Below are 17,689 nucleotides of genomic sequence, written 5' to 3' on the forward strand. Positions count from 1 at the left end.
ATATATAGATGACATGATATCAACGTCTACGCAGATAAGAAGTTGGTACATCACTAACTTTATGGTATCCCACTTCTTACGAAGTTAATTAGAGGAGTCTCTCCCTCTCTAATCCCATTATTTGTAGCAAATCTTTTAGCTTTTCAGGAGATCTCTGTTGGTATAATACTGTATGTAAAAAAAAAAAAAAAGGGGGGGGGGGTGGCTTTATGTAATGATAGCTTGCTTAGACCAGCATCATTTTATACAATAACATATTAAGAATGGTTACCAATGTCCATCAACAGGCCCATAACCTTTTCCTCTTGGGTTTATTAATAACTCCCATATAGTAGGTTTGTTCATATTGAAATGTAATATAGCCATGTTTCCAAGTTGTACAGGTAAGCCTATGTTTTTGAGATAGTGGCCCATTTTACTGTGGTGCTATTCCATACTGTATGACATCTTCTAGAGCCAGAAGATAGCTTCCAACCCATTCACATAAGTTGGCTGTAAAGTGTCTTAGTTAACGCTGGAAGGTGTCTTAGTAAATAAGAGCACAGGTTTCATGTGTTAGGGTTCTGCTCGCCACAAACCAGGGTCGGACCGCGAGGCTGAGGTGGGGTTGTAAATGCACCGACCTGAGACCGCGCAGGCTGATCCGGATTGCGCAGTTCGTTGTCAAACGTATCAGGATCAGGAAAGGAGAAGACAGCGTCGTCGTTGTACAAGCCAGGGTCAGGACAGGAGATATCAGGATAAACATTGTCCAAGTAGGAGTTCGGCAACAGGTAGTCAGGAGAGCCCCGCTTCAGCTTAGGAGCGCGGGGTTGGCCTCTGCGCGAGCGACGACCATGGCCCATGGTACTGGTCACAGGAGATGGTAGGCAGACCAGAATAGCACACCGCTGAGCTGCACGGGTGCACCAGTGCTACAGCGCAAGAGTCCTGAGCGGCTGGGGAATCCTCTGTAACAGCGCAGGAACCAGGACACGGCCTCTCTAGATTAGGGAAAGAGTAGGCCCCAGGAACCAGGAAGCTGAAGATCCACAGGGAAACCTCCGCTACAGTGCAGGAATCAGGAGACTGAAGGGCGCGGGGGATACCTTTGCCTCAGTGCAGGAAAGCAGGAAGCTGAAGACATAGGGGATACCTTTGCTTCAGCGCAGGAGAACAAGCGGGAGCTTGAAGGAAGCTGAAGGACGCAGGGCGGAACCTCCGTATAAGCATAGGAGAACAAGCGGCTTGAAGGGAGCTGAAGGACGCAGGGCGGAACCTGGTATCAGCATAGGAGAACAAGCGGCTTGAAGGAAGCTGAAGGACGCAGGGCGGAACCTGGTATCAGCATAGGAGAACAAGCGAGGGCGTGTGGCAAAACAGTAGACATCCAGTTAGGACTATGCTCGGCAGGGAGCATTATGGGAAGACAATACTTAAAGGCCAGTGGGCCAATCCCCGGAGGGGGGTGTGAAGGTACTGCTCCAATGAATGAATGCAAGTCTAGGTTGCAGTGATAGGCTGCACAGCTGCAGTAGATACCAGAGGGAGTGTGTATAGCTTTGGTGAGTGAATCCAGGCTGCAGCAAACATCAGGAGAGGTGCTCCAGGACTGCCCTGTCTGCAAGGTAAGGCAACCAGTAAACTGCGGAGCGGATTCCTTACATCATGATACTGTATTGTAACATATAAAATGCACCCACATATGATATTGTTTGTGATTTAATGAAAAGCTAGTACTGTATAACCAGCCTCTCACTGAAGAGACCAAAAAGGTCAAAACAGCTGTCTGTGAGTAGGTTTACTGGCTATGCAATTCTTTAACCCGGGCTGTGCTGAAAAGCTGTGTAGTGCAGCAAATATATGCTTATAGAGGTCCATGTTAAAATGGGTATGAAGTTAAAGGACACTGTGTGCTCATTTGAATATCAATTCCCAGAATCTCTGGCTGCAGTGGAAGAACTGTAGGCTAAGAGATAATGGGGAAAGGCAGTGTTGCAGATATGTCTGAGGCATGTGAGTGTGCTCACAAGTGATATTTTTATGTGCTGTACATTGTAGAGTGGAGGGTTTTCGTCCTTTTTTTTTTACCCACTATAACTTATATAATGTGTGATTTAATGAAAATATATTTAAAATGTAAGAATTCATTTAGATCATGTTAGTAAAGATACATTTAATGTAGAACAGTGGGAAGTTTGAGAAGAAAGAAGAGTCAATGGAAAAGATTGTTTTGTTTTCTTCATTTTATTGGTTTACTAAATCTTTAATTGGTCCATCTGATCTACATCAAAATTGCCACTGAGTCCAACAAGATGGTGTATTATGCTCCAAATAAAGTTTTAAAATGCTCAGCAAAAATGGAAGAAACTTGTTAATCAGGATTTCATTTTAATGCAAAGGTTAATGATGGTATACATAGGATTTGATAGGAATTATCATGGGAATTAACTCCTCCCAAATAAAAATAGAAAAATAATACAATTTTCAGATACTATATTTCAGAAAGACATTTATATTTACTGTAAATTGCTGTAGCTTAATACATAGAAATATATCCCTACTATGTCTAAGGTGTGCCACGTATACTAAACAACTGTAACACCAGGGATTGCACTTAACTGTATCAATTATTTTAGCAGAACTGCAAATAAAATTAATGTATCAAATAAAGGGAGCTAAAATTCTGATGATGGTCCCTTCTTTTTGAAGTGTTAAAATAATTAGTAATTTATAATGTAAAATATGAACACATTTGGTAAAATTTTAGATCCCGTTGCTGCTGCCTTTTAGGTTGATCTTGTTTTTTTTATCGCTTATGCAACCACATGTTATTTCACATTTATAAAAGGATATTAATTGTCACCGGATTAAGATGCAAACATTATTGTATTATATATACATATATATTGTAACAGATTTATTGTATATCCATATATAGTGTATATACATATATATTGTAACAGCTGTAACAGATTTGCCGTAATACATAGGCCCAAAGAGTGGGTTATTTTAAAGAAATACACATGGCAATATAAAAGTTTTGAGAACCAGCATTTTACTGACTTGACTGTATAGTCTTTGTATATGTGTTTTCTTTCAGGGTTCATAATGCTTTTTCTCCGAGCCAGCCTGGTTTCGTCCTCACGTTCCTCCATGTTGTGAGCGCACCACTCCATGGACTGGCTAATGCTTTTGTCTTTGAATTGGATAAAGAAACGTGGCGCCAGCTGCGGATAACTTCCCTCTGGGTGAGAATCTACAGTGTATGATTCTAGCCTCCTTTTTAATATGTTTATTAAATGCTTATTACATAGAATGCATTCCGTTGAGTGTAAATGCATTACCCCACTTTTCCCCGTATGGTATATGGGCCTCTATACTGTACCTTGTACCTGCTTTTCCAATTATCATGATAGGCTGCAACACAATTTATATTATAGACACCAACATCCCAACCTAATCTATGTATTTTACATTAAATATGTCATCATTACTTAATTGTTGCTCATTTTATTGCAATTATATTTTTTCTGAGTGACTCTGGGTTGCTTTAACCCCTCAAACATATACTGGGGTACCATCATTTTGTACTTACTACCTTTCTTTGTTCTAGTCAGGAAGGAAGAATGGATGCTGACAGGGAACTATCTAATCAGTAAAGATGACCAATGACTAAATGACATTATACGCATTGATGTTGATGATACCTTTTTCTAATTACGCTATGTACAGATTATTGTTTTGTACCCGATGTATTAAGACGGGCAAATAAAGTTGCAACAATGGGCAACTATGCTAAAATGTAACACAGCAATATTTACGTCCGGTATAAAATGTTTGCCCTAGGGGAGGGGGTTTGTGTCTTGCGCCAATCATTTACATTTCTCAAAACATTTGTACAAATATTCATGAAAACATTTCTCAAGGGTTTTTCATTCAACTACAATAGTGCTGATCAAGGCACCAGCTCATGGAAACTCCCGTTGACTTCAGTGCAGGTGCAGAATGGAGACAGATATCGGCCCGGGCGATATCTGTCTTACCAGCCCGTCTGCCACGACGCGGCATTGTGATGTTGCGTTGTGATGGCAACACATTGCCATGTGACATCAAATCACCATGGCAATGTGTTGCCATGTAAGATAGGGTCGCTATGACAAACCGACACTGCAGGAGGACATACCGCTTCTGTAAGAGACATTAGTATATATATATATATACACACTAGCTGATAAACCTGGCTTGCCCATGATTTACCCCCCTTTACAGCTGGATGGCCCGCATGTTCACAACTCCCTCCCTGCACCACACATCACTCTCCACCCCCCCCCCCCCACATCACTGCCCCCCGCCTTGCAAGTCACATCACTCTCTCCCCCTTGCACCTCACATCACTCTCCCCCCCTTGCTCCTCACATGACTCCCCCCCCTTGCATCTCACATCACTCTACCCTCCCTTGCACCTCACATTACTGCCAGCCCTCTGCATCACCACTCGGCCTCCACCACACAGACTGTCTCCCATACACACACAGTGTCTCTCACACACATGAGTAAGAGGAGCAACTTTGGAGGTGAGTGCCGGTGGGGAGAGGAGGGGGGTTGGGGAAAGAAAATGCGGCAATCCTAGAAGGAGGCTCCCCTTCTCCCCCTACTGCCTCCCCTGGGGACAGTCAGCCTCACCCGCCACTGCCCTGCTCCCCCCCTCCCGCTCCCATCTCTCACCCCGGCAACCAGGGGCAAGGGTGCGGCGAGGGGGAAGGGTGCGGCGAGGGGGAAGGGCGCGGCGAGGGGGAACGGATGCGCCGGGAGGAAAGGTAGCACCGTGGTGCCATTGGAGCAGCACGGCCCCACAACGCACGTGGAGTGTGTGAGGCGGCGTGTCAGATGGAGAGTGTCAGGTGGCGGGGCTGGTTGAGGTGCGGAGTGGCGGGTGGAGGGCGGTGGCGGGGGTGGATAGTACCTGGAGGCTCAGGCGCGGCGTGTGGCTCTCGGTCAGAGGGTGGTGGCGCGGGGGCGGTGAGGTTGTCTGGCGCACGGTGCCCCTGGCAGCCAGCCGCAGCTAATAGAGGCAGGATGACGACGGGGCGGGTGGGCGGTGAGGCGTGCAGAGATGAGTAGCAGTGATGAAATGGAGTGGTAGGAGGCAGTGTCCTGGCAGTCACCAAATGGAGAGTGAGGAGAATAACTCACCAAATGGAGAGTGAGGAGAGTAACTCACCAAATGGAGAGTGAGGAGAGTGAATCCAAGAGGCGCACGCGGTGTGAGGGTGGTGTGACTGTCATGCCCCGCATAGGCGTGGCTGTGACATCAGGCCACCCCGCAGGCCAATGAGGTATTGCCGTCTGCCGGCCAATCAAAGAGGGCACAAAGAGATATCCAAGACTTATTTCACGCGTGCGTGTGTGTGTGTGTGTGTGTGTGTGTGTGTGTGTGTGTATGTATATATATATATATATATTCAAATAACGGGGTCTTTTTTGTTCTCCCTTCATTCACACATATATATATATATATATATATATATATCCAAACAAGCGAAAAAAATTGAAGTAGCGCCTCTATAATATCCTGACTAGAATGAATTCTAGAAGAAACAATAGCTAATCATGGAAGCGTTTGGTGGGGCAGCTAGATATGGCTGATACACTATGATAAGACAATGTTAATACAATATATAATGCAATTACTCAACAATTGATCCCTAAAAAAATGAATGTATAAAAATCTAAATTTATTTAATAAAAAATGAAAAAAAAAATATATGTAAAAAATATGTTGTACCAAAAATTGAAAAGTAAAAAACAAAAAAATGAAAAAACCTTTAATACACAAAGTCCTGTTCCAATGGCAATGACACCAGATTCCTGCAGCCCGCTTCAAAGGGAACACCAGTCGCTAATGATATCTGGAAAAAAGGAAAGAAAAAGAAACAGGCGCACACCTAGTGCATTACCATAATAAAAATTGTATTAAAGGAACATAAAATCTATAAAATGCCCACTCACAAAAGTATAGCAATCAATAGCATGTATGAGATAGGCTCTCATGTGCCAACAGCTCGATCATCAGTGTCCGGTTCAGGTTAGTGGCGTCGTCACGTGACCTTCCCTCGTGCAGCCGAAACCTGAAACGGAACTCCTCGCATTCAGTGTTCAACTAGAGAGGTCCCTCCAGGGAACAATGCCTTGAAAGTTCTTTGAATTGTTGTTAAATGGCCGTGAAACACACACAAGAGCCAAAATGTGACTGCAAGCAGCAACAGTGTTCGTGGGCGAAATGGTGGCCGCAATCTAACCACGCCCCATGCGTTTCGTCATCGATGATGACTTCTTCAGGGGAACCCTCCAAACGTCAGTCCATGATATTTATAGGGAGGTAATTACACATAGTTAACCAATATATAATTGAATCAGTGATTAATAGAACACACATGGTGGTAACATATATAACAATTGAAAGCATATATAACAAATAAAATCACATTATATTGTGAGGACCCCATTGAGTACAAGAGAAAAAATTATGCAGATAAAAATCCTACTTACACAATTACAATCTTAATATTAAAGTCTTGTTTATGACATTAGATAAATTAGTGTATAATTAGATGATATAATATTTACATTTGAACTACGAATAGGATATGCTAATTCAATGTTCCAATGAAGGAATGATAGTTATATCTATGCATTGAAAATAAAAATATTAGATGAATATAAATTATCTAAATACAGTTATACCTAGGCAGCAAAGTTATATAACTAAACAGATATATATATATATATATATATATATATATATATATATATATATATATATATATATATATATATTTGCATGTCATTTCCCAGAATCCCTTGCTGCAGTGGAAGTGCTGTGTGCTGGGTGATAATGGGAAAAGGCGGGGTTGCAGACATGCAAATGAGCATAAAGACATGCAAATGAGCATACAGTTATATTTCCATTTGCCACACACACTCACACTCACAATGTTTAATAACCTAAGCGGCACTGGCCCAGTGGGCATTTTCCCGGTTGCCCAATCCCCTCCTGCTTCAGTGGGAATTTTCATAGGACAGTGCTACAACCTTGCTAGCTATTTCGAGATCAATGTTAAACATTATCAGGTTGTACCCCTCTTTATTTGGTGTCATTATCTTTGATAACCCCAGTATCATCATACTTACCTCACATTATTTAGTTTCTGAAACGAATGCCTGTATTTCTACGTGAGTATGGAAGCCACATCGCACATACAGTCACGGCATGCAGTCCAAATAATATCTTTTTGGTAATATGCTAAACCACAGTCATGCCAATATTCTTTTGACCCAGGTCATCATGTCAACTTAAATATGACCTTTAGGCTACGCTTACAGTGCATTGCAACAGTGACGGTGCTCCAAAACAAATTAATTGTCTCTGTCGCAAGTGCTTATAGTAGGCGCGACGGTGACGGAGCCTCTAAAAATTTGGAAGCCGGGTAAATTTGATTTTTTAGAGACAGTCACCACATGTGACTGTTTAAACCAATCAAATTGAGTGGCTCGCCCCTTTAGTGACGTCACTGGCCTTGTCGCCAGCAGTAAAAATACAGGTGATGTTATCGGTCGCGGCGCCATTTCTGTCACCAGCACTATAAGCGCGGCCTTAGAACAGGGAGAGGAGGAAGCTGCTCTCAAAGCATTATTTGAGATACAGGCAAAATTAACTAGAGGTCTGTAAGCAAACCTGCTCTCTCTCTTTGTAACGCTTGCACTGCCCATGAGCAAGACAGGACCCCGGTACTGATGTGGGGAAGTATTAACTAGTATCCACAGCAGCGGAAGCGTGCCTGGCAGGCGGATTTTCAACGTAGCCGGGTCTGGGTTGGAGAGAGTGGGTTAGTCCAGATACTTTCCAAGGTCTTGGGTTGGAGAGATTATAATGGTCAAAGTCCGTATAGCCATGGTCTGGGGTTGGAGAAGTCAGAATAGTGGTAGTCCGTGTAGCCGTGGTTGGAGAAGTCAGAAGAGTCGAGGGTAAGCCGGGGTCAGTATCCACAGAAGTTTCCAATTACAAGCTGGGTCGGTACACAAAGGGTTAACTGTAGAGAGACGCACCAGACAGGAAGCAAGGCACAACAGACGTGGAAGCACAAGGCTACAACTTGTTATGCTCAGCAAGGTAAGACAGGAACTGCAGGATATTTAAAGCACACAGGAACAAGTTTCAAGGGAGGCGGAACGGAGGTGTGGCCTCTGCAGAGGCATGGATAGGGTGCAAGAGACATGTGGGCTGTAAGTACTTGCCACTAAGCTGGGGAGCGATGCACACCGTGCGGGAGAGAAGCGTGGCGCTTCCGAGGAGGCGGAGCTAAGCTCCGTGGCACTCTAGAAGAGCTGCACTTGTGCGCTCTGTAAGCAGAGCGGGGGTGCGTGCACACGCTGGTGCCAGAGTAGAGGACTGCGAGACAACAGGTAAGGAGGGAAAACAAATATATAACAAGACAAGTGCGCAACTAACTACTGTGAAATAATAGTGATTAAATATTACCACTAAATATCCAAGTGAGTAACATGAATAATAACTGTGTTACCAGTCTAAGAAAAGGAGCGTCCGCTGCTGTAAAAGGGTAGCCCAGGACCCTGGGTAACTTGACAAAACAAAACAGAAAACAGCGCACAATGCTCATCGTGAAAAATGTAAATACAATTTTATATTAAAAATGATTCAAGGTTCTGCGTACATCAATCGAATGAAAATCAGGCACAGAAAGTAACAATGATAGTTGTTACCACTCATGGACACTGGAACACACAGGAACAGCAGGGGTGGGTGTCTTTGAGGACATGTTCCCCGATTCCTTACACTCTTTGACTAAACCATATTGACCAATGCATGAAAGCTAACTAAACTAGATTGTATATCTGATCTCATAATAGGGAAGTTTGGTAGGAAAATAAGGAAAATCTCTTTAACTTCAACTGGACTGCAATAAGTGGAGAGAACTTTACCACAAAACAGAATTACTATCTAACAAACAGAAATAGTGCTAAAGCATAGACTAGAGACAGTAATAATAATTATTACATCCATGTGTATGGTGTGTGAGTACAATGAGTATGGACTGGATACCAGCATTTTGTAGGAGACATTGCACCTTTAACAGAAAATAAAACACTCATGCATTGCAGAATCAGACCCTAGTTGGTTTGGGGGTGGGGTCTTCTTTGGTTGCCTGTTTTTCCACTCTTGATATTTCAAACTTATTATCAGGGGCTTCTATATTTAATAATATTCTGTTGTGCAAAGCAGGTGGGGAAAAAAAATCCCCTAAATCCCTTAGTGCAGGCCTGTACAACTCCAGTCCTCGAGGGCCGCAAACAGGCCAGGTTTTAAAGCTATCCCTGCTTTAGCACAAGTGGCTCAATCAGTGTCTCAGTAATTTTGATTGAGCCACCTGTGCTGAAACAGGAATATCCTTAAAACTTGGCATGCTGGTGGCCCTTGAGGGCTGGAGTTGTGCACTCCTGAACTAAGGGATTTAGGAGATTTTTTTTTTGCATATATTAGGATAACTGGCTGAAAATGTATATTTTGTATTTGTTCCCTGAAGTTCCTGTATTGTTGGGCAAGGTACTGAAATAGAAAATAAAAATCTCACATTCTCTATGTAAATCTTTACTAGTTACCTTTTGAGCTATGTATCACATTCTTTGTTTTAAAGTAGCACTCGCCCCAGAAGCCTAAAGTATGTGTGTTGAACTCATCTAATGTTAGTATCTTGACCCCTGAGCATGACTTGCTCTTTTATTTTTGTGTGCGTAAAAAACATGATTTTCTTCATCTCTGGTTTCTGAGGCTACCATGGTAACCTTTAGACTGCATTGTGCTCTGGTGAGAGCTCCATTTTAACCTCCCTTGCTCTTAATATTTCAAATGCTTACATTAAATCTCCTGAACGCAGCAACAGATTCTAAAAATAAAAAGTGTTTGAGAGGGCTAGAAGAAATCTCTTTAATGGTGATCAGAGAGGACTACTGCTTTAGCACATTGCACCATTTGTTTGGAGCACAGTTTTGCCAAACGTTTGGAATAGGTTTCCCCATCTGGTACAGATTGTTAGAAGCCATAAAGTCACAGCATCTTAAACTTAGCAAATTATTTTTTTATACAGTTTGAAGCGAGAAAAAGTGACCTACAGAGGCACACAGTTTAATGCATCTCATTATAAACTGTGCGTCATGTAACTTCTCCTTTAACACTCTCCACCTTGCATATGGGACAAAAAGTGGAGCAACGGGCTCAATGTATTGATGCATAGTTGAAAATGACGCTATTTACATCAGTTTTGCTCGAATATTGTCTTGATACAAAAGGGCTTATTTACTAACTAAAGTCTCTGGGCTGCAAAACAGGTGCATAATTTGCACCTAATGTACCAAAGAAAAGGAATCACATTGAAAGCAATGGGATTGTTAACTTTGATAAATCTGGTGCAATAATATTGCTGTGGAGTCTGTGTTCTGTATGCACCCAGCATACCATGTCCTCTAACATTCTTAATGTTTGCTTGAGAACTTGTTATGTTAAAAAGCCGCTTTAGCCTCAGAAACCCTGTTGGTATCTCAGCAGTTCGTCCTCATACTTAATAAACAGATTGTGCAAAGCCAAGTATGCATGATATGTACATAAAAATACCCATATGTGTGCTTACATTGGGAACATCTGGAAGACACTGCATGGAACTGTAGATTTATATGTCAGTTGAAACCCCAGATTCGCTACTTTCATGTGGCTTATAATAGTTGAAAAAATCACGTAGGGGTATTTAGTAGGCATTTAGACATTAACAGATATGTATCCCAACTGCTGAAAAGTTATTATTTTCTTCTATTTTTTTAGTTATTGCATCTGCATGTAACATAAGGAATTTGTTAATCAAGTGTCTGTCTTGCACAGATCATTACCCAGAAAAGTATACACTGTCAAGGGCCTGACAGAGATTTTTGACACAAGACAAATGACAACACATTTTACACACATCATTATGTGTGTCTCATAACTTCTCCTTAACTCCTATTGCTCCATTTAATCACCCCTCGATCCCCCCCAAATGCAAGCTCTCATGCCAGCAGACAAAAGTAGGAGCAAAATAGCTTGATACATTCATCTGAATTCACTAACTTCCAATACGAGTCATCGCACCACAATCCCATCTTAATCTGCCATTGATTTCACTTAATAATTATGACTTTATTTCATATACAGTACTGTAGTGCTTTTCTCCCAATGGGACTCAAAGCACTTCACAATTAGATCATAGTGCATAGTACGATTGTTTTTTTTTGCAGACACAGACTTGGTGTGATAACCTGCGTTTTGAAGATTAGTGAAGCTCCCCTATTGATTCATTAAAGGGGCAATCCCTCCTATGACCAAAGTGAATTCATGCCAGTGACATTAAACCTTTGAGTGCCCCACATCGTTGCTACTGAATCATGTGGTCTGGCACTCAAAGTGTCCCATGCAGGGGGCGTGGCCAGGAAGCCAAGCGAGCCGGCAGCAGAAAACTTAGCTCCCCAACCTACCCCCTGTTTAACCCAGGAAAAACATCCCTAAACATGGGGAAAAACATACACTAAAACCACCAAAAGACTCAGGGTACAAGGGGAGAGAGAGGGGAGTAATTTACCCGCGGTGGACCGGGAAAAAGAGTATTCTGTGGCCGCCGGCTGGCTCCCCTCCTTCACCTTCTGAGAATCCAAGATGGCCGCCGGGACCGCGCGGCAGAGGTAACTCCCGAACCCTCGGAGCAAGCAGAGGTAAGGGAGATCCCCACATAATGACGCAGCTCGGATACCCGCATCCAGAGACGGAGCGGTGACTGCCCTGGCCGCCTGCCCCTCTCCCCTCGACAATAACGCACCCGCATCGAGCCGGAGTCACAAGATGGCGCCGGCCGGTGTGTGAGGAGCTGAGAGCCCTACAGCCGCAGCGGAGCCAGCGCAGGGGACCCCCACCATGCCACATCCTTCCCCCGACCACCTTACCTCTGCTCTGCCGGGGAAGTAACAACAGCGCGGTCCCTGGCGCTGTGCTGAGAGCTGCCCACGGAGCTGCATTGAAGGGAGCGGCGGCCATTTTGGATCGAGGATCTGCCAAGGTGCCTGTATCTCTGCATCTCCCCCCGGCACCCCAAACTACTGCCCCCCCCATACTGCTGACACAGGATCCTTCCCCAAACCACCTTACCTCTACTCTGCCGGGGAAATAATCCCCTTGGTCAGCTGGCCTGACCCTCTGCGACAGGGTGTGGCGCAGGAGCCGTGAGCCTCCCTCTCATCCCCATGCGGCCCTAACGGACTTAGCCCCCGACTCAGGCGCAGCAGACTTACAAGAACCGGGCTGAACAAACACTATTTCGAAGCCCTCTTCCAAAGAATGCATAAGGAATTACGCAAAGAAATCCAAACGGACATGAACATGGCGCTGGAAGGCCTGAGAATGGAAATACATGGGCTATCCAAGCGCACTGAGGTGCTGGAACGCAAAGTCACAGACGTAGTTGGCACACAACACACAACCGAGGAAGAAGTCATAAGACTCGGCCAAGAAGTCGCAGACCTGCGAGACGCCCTGGAAGAACAAGAAGACAGGGACCGAAGGCAAAACCTGAGAATCAGGAATATACCAGAGACGATCACCGCCGAGGGGCTTCATGCCTACCTTCGCAAACTATTCCTACAACTAGCCCCAGACCTGTCGGAGCATGATCTCCAGATGGACAGGGCGCACAGAGCGCTGGGCCCCAAACCTGCGGACCCTGAACGACGCAGGGATGTAATCATAAAGCTCCACGCATTCACAGCCAAGGAGAAGATCATGGCTGCAAGCAGGAGAGCAAGAGATATCCAAGTGGAGAACATCAAAAAATGAGAAGTGAATCTCCTGATGGTGCTTCTAAATCCAAGATTGTGCAATGTTGGCCATAATGCCTAGGAGTCCGGGGTATATTAATTGTATAAATGTATGAATGTGTGACAGGGTATATGGCTCACCATATGAAGCCTAACATGGACAGAGTAAACCTAACCACTTTAAAAGTGAAACCACAAGGAAGCCCTTATATAAAGAAACTCCCAGTGCAATCACTATGTGGATAATCATATCCTGTATCATAGGCTGGAGCCCTGCACATACCCTATAGTCACAGTAGCTATAAAAAATAGTAAGTCACTCACTTATTAACCCCTTCTGCTCCATAACTGCGTGCATCTGTTCCGTTTTGTAGATGAAGTCTGTGTAGGGAGATGGTGGAGCACTGCAAAGAATTAGGGCTGGAGGCAGATCCGTGAAAAGTAAAAATGCTTTATTCCAGATGCATGGTAGCAACAGCTACATTAAAAAGGGTCCTCTAACGCTTTTCGCGCTATGACAGCGCTTTATCAAAGAGTAACTCCTGTCTCCCCTGATCCCCCTTATATGCTGTTCCCCACGGAGGTGATTTCGCGCCAAAAATCAGTCAAAACTCTGACTGAAGCTGAAACCACGTAAGAAACTACGGTGGCCTCATAGGGTAAAAACACCTCCGTGCTGAAAAAGCAAAGGCGGAAATACAAAAAACTGCATACATAGCCAGATTGACGAGTCTGGTGACAACACATAACACAGACATTACACAAGAGTAAAAAAATGAGATAAATGGACTATAACATACTGAATAAGGAGATGTAAAGTACATAAAGTAAAAAAGCAGCACATATAAAGAAATATAAAATAAATATTTAACTCTCATTAGATAACTGGGAACATGAAGAAATATACCCATCAATAGACCCATCACTCTGATAATAGTGTATCTATTATCACTAAATATAATAATAAACATGAATGTTTAGGTTAACTCAAAATAAATAAATAAACTAGTCTCAATACAAAAATAATGGCAATAATAATAAAGTTAAAGAGATACATATGTATAATTATCATCTTAAAACAGAAAATTTGAAAAATACATTTATAAAGATCATAATGCTGTTATCACCCAGTAATAGGCTATTGGATTAACTTCATCCTATCAGAGTCACAGATATCAGAAAAAACCTAAGAATAAAGTATATTAATACAAATATTGATTCAATAGAAAAATATATTACATTGAAATGTATATAATATTAATCATTTATGTACCTAATAATGAACATATACATTAGTGATAAGAGATTATTATGAGAAAATGGAGGTAAAGTCAGAACATAAAATGGTTTTATAAAAAATGGTTTTAAAAAAAATGTATCAGTTCCCAATCTTGATTGATCCCATTTGGGTATAGGGAATCCATGGTGAAGATCCTGAACATCTCACGTCTATTGAGCATGTTCAATCTGTCACCACCACGAATGGGTGGAGGAACATGCTCAATAGCCGAAAAAGAGAAGTTCTGGATACCTCCATGTGCGCAATGGGCAAAATGACGTGACACCGGATGTGTGGTAGTAAGATTTTTTATAGCTCTGACATGCTCCATTATCCTAATTTTCAGAGGTCTTATGGTGCGTCCAATGTAGTGTTTACCACACCCACACTTAAGTATGTACACAATAAAGCTGGAATTACAATTAATATATGTGGATATTTTTATCGTTTTTTTGGGTTTTAAAGCATTGATGCATTTGAGTGGCGTTGCATATTTGCAAACCACACAATGGGCACATTTAAAAAAACCTTTAGGTATATTACAAATGTGATGTGGACGATCGGAGTGAAACAGGCTTGGTGACAAAAAACCTGCCAATGACTTCGCTTTTTTGAAAACAAATTTTGGTCCCTCTTTAACTACATTTTGCAAATCTTTGTCCAATTTTAGGGTATCCCAATGTTTGTAAATGATACGTCTAATGGAGTCTGCCTGTTTACACTGTTGCGTTACAAAAAAAGGGGGCCTATTGTCCATTTTCTTTGTCATCATGGTTCTTTTATCCTTATTTTTATAATTCTTACCACTAGTGAAGAGATCTGTGCGATCTAGAGTTTTTACAACATCAAGGGATTCCAAAATATGGACTTTATTATATCCTCTCTTGAGGAACCTCTGAACCAGATCCTCAGATTGTGTATTAAAGGTTTCCTCAGTAGAGCAAAGCCTTCTCAGTCGCAAAAATTGCCCTTTCAAAATCCCCTTTTTGAGAGGCCTGGAGTGATTGCTGCTTGCCATCAAGAACGCATTGTGTGAATTGGGCTTCCTATGGACGTCCGTCTGAATAACTTTATTGACATCTATGTACAACACCATGTCCAAATATGCAATGTGTTGAATATTAAAATTATAAGTGAATTTGAGATTGTATTGGTTAATATTAAGAGTGTTAAAGAAAGCTTCAAATAAAAGAAAATCACCATCCCAAATAAAGAACAGATCGTCGATATAACGCCTGTAAAAGATAATGTGCTCTCTAAAAGGGTTCTGATCACTAAAAATAAAAATAGATTCCCAGAAACCCATGAACAAATTAGCATAAGATGGTGCAAATGAAGTCCCCATAGCGGTGCCCTTAAGTTGTAAGAAAAATTGTGAATCAAACGTAAAATAATTGTGTGTTAATAAAAATGTGATACATTCAATCAGAAACATGCAAAGTGTAATAGGTAGTTTGGATAGATGAAGATAATGTTGTACAGCAGAAATCCCTTGGTTGTGTTGTATAATGCTATAAAGTGACGTGAAGTCCATATTTTGGAATCCCTTGATGTTGTAAAAACTCTAGATCGCACAGATCTCTTCACTAGTGGTAAGAATTATAAAAATAAGGATAAAAGAACCATGATGACAAAGAAAATGGACAATAGGCCCCCTTTTTTTGTAACGCAACAGTGTAAACAGGCAGACTCCATTAGACATATCATTTACAAACATTGGGATACCCTAAAATTGGACAAAGATTTGCAAAATGTAGTTAAAGAGGGACCAAAATTTGTTTTCAAAAAAGCGAAGTCATTGGCAGGTTTTTTGTCACCAAGCCTGTTTCACTCCGATCGTCCACATCACATTTGTAATATACCTAAAGGTTTTTTTAAATGTGCCCATTGTGTGGTTTGCCAATATGCAACGCCACTCAAATGCATCAATGCTTTAAAACCCAAAAAAACGATAAAAATATCCACATTTATTAATTGTAATTCCAGCTTTATTGTGTACATACTTAAGTGTGGGTGTGGTAAACACTACATTGGACGCACCATAAGACCTCTGAAAATTAGGATAATGGAGCATGTCAGAGCTATAAAAAATCTTACTACCACACATCCGGTGTCACGTCATTTTGCCCATTGCGCACATGGAGGTATCCAGAACTTCTCTTTTTCGGCTATTGAGCATGTTCCTCCACCCATTCGTGGTGGTGACAGATTGAACATGCTCAATAGACGTGAGATGTTCTGGATCTTCACCATGGATTCCCTATACCCAAATGGGATCAATCAAGATTGGGAACTGATACATTTTTTATAAAACCATTTTTTATAAAACCATTTTATGTTCTGACTTTACCTCCATTTTCTCATAATAATCTCTTATCACTAATGTATATGTTCATTATTAGGTACATAAATGATTAATATTATATACATTTCAATGTAATATATTTTTCTATTGAATCAATATTTGTATTAATATACTTTATTCTTAGGTTTTTTCTGATATCTGTGACTCTGATAGGATGAAGTTAATCCAATAGCCTATTACTGGGTGATAACAGCATTATGATCTTTATAAATGTATTTTTCAAATTTTCTGTTTTAAGATGATAATTATACATATGTATCTCTTTAACTTTATTATTATTGCCATTATTTTTGTATTGAGACTAGTTTATTTATTTATTTTGAGTTAACCTAAACATTCATGTTTATTATTATATTTAGTGATAATAGATACACTATTATCAGAGTGATGGGTCTATTGATGGGTATATTTCTTCATGTTCCCAGTTATCTAATGAGAGTTAAATATTTATTTTATATTTCTTTATATGTGCTGCTTTTTTACTTTATGTACTTTACATCTCCTTATTCAGTATGTTATAGTCCATTTATCTCATTTTTTTACTCTTGTGTAATGTCTGTGTTATGTGTTGTCACCAGACTCGTCAATCTGGCTATGTATGCAGTTTTTTGTATTTCCGCCTTTGCTTTTTCAGCACGGAGGTGTTTTTACCCTATGAGGCCACCGTAGTTTCTTACGTGGTTTCAGCTTCAGTCAGAGTTTTGACTGATTTTTGGCGCGAAATCACCTCCGTGGGGAACAGCATATAAGGGGGATCAGGGGAGACAGGAGTTACTCTTTGATAAAGCGCTGTCATAGCGCGAAACGCGTTAGAGGACCCTTTTTAATGTAGCTGTTGCTACCATGCATCTGGAATAAAGCATTTTTACTTTTCACGGATCTGCCTCCAGCCCTAATTCTTTGCAGTGCTCCACCATCTCCCTACACAAGTGGAAAACATACCTCTACAGATCTTCAGCGACCTATCCAGATCCACGCTAGAAAAAAGGAAAGAAATGAAGCCCCTCAGGAACATACTACAAGAAAGGGGAATCTCCTACCGTTGGGGTTTCCCCTTTAAGCTGATCGTCCTGAAGAATGGACGTCACCACACAATTTCCAGACCACAGGATTCGCCGGCGTTCCTAAAAGCGTTGGGGCTGAGTCAGCAACAGGAC

Source organism: Ascaphus truei, chromosome 3 (assembly GCF_040206685.1).
Source record: "Ascaphus truei isolate aAscTru1 chromosome 3, aAscTru1.hap1, whole genome shotgun sequence".
NCBI classification, from domain to species: Eukaryota; Metazoa; Chordata; class Amphibia; order Anura; family Ascaphidae; genus Ascaphus; species Ascaphus truei.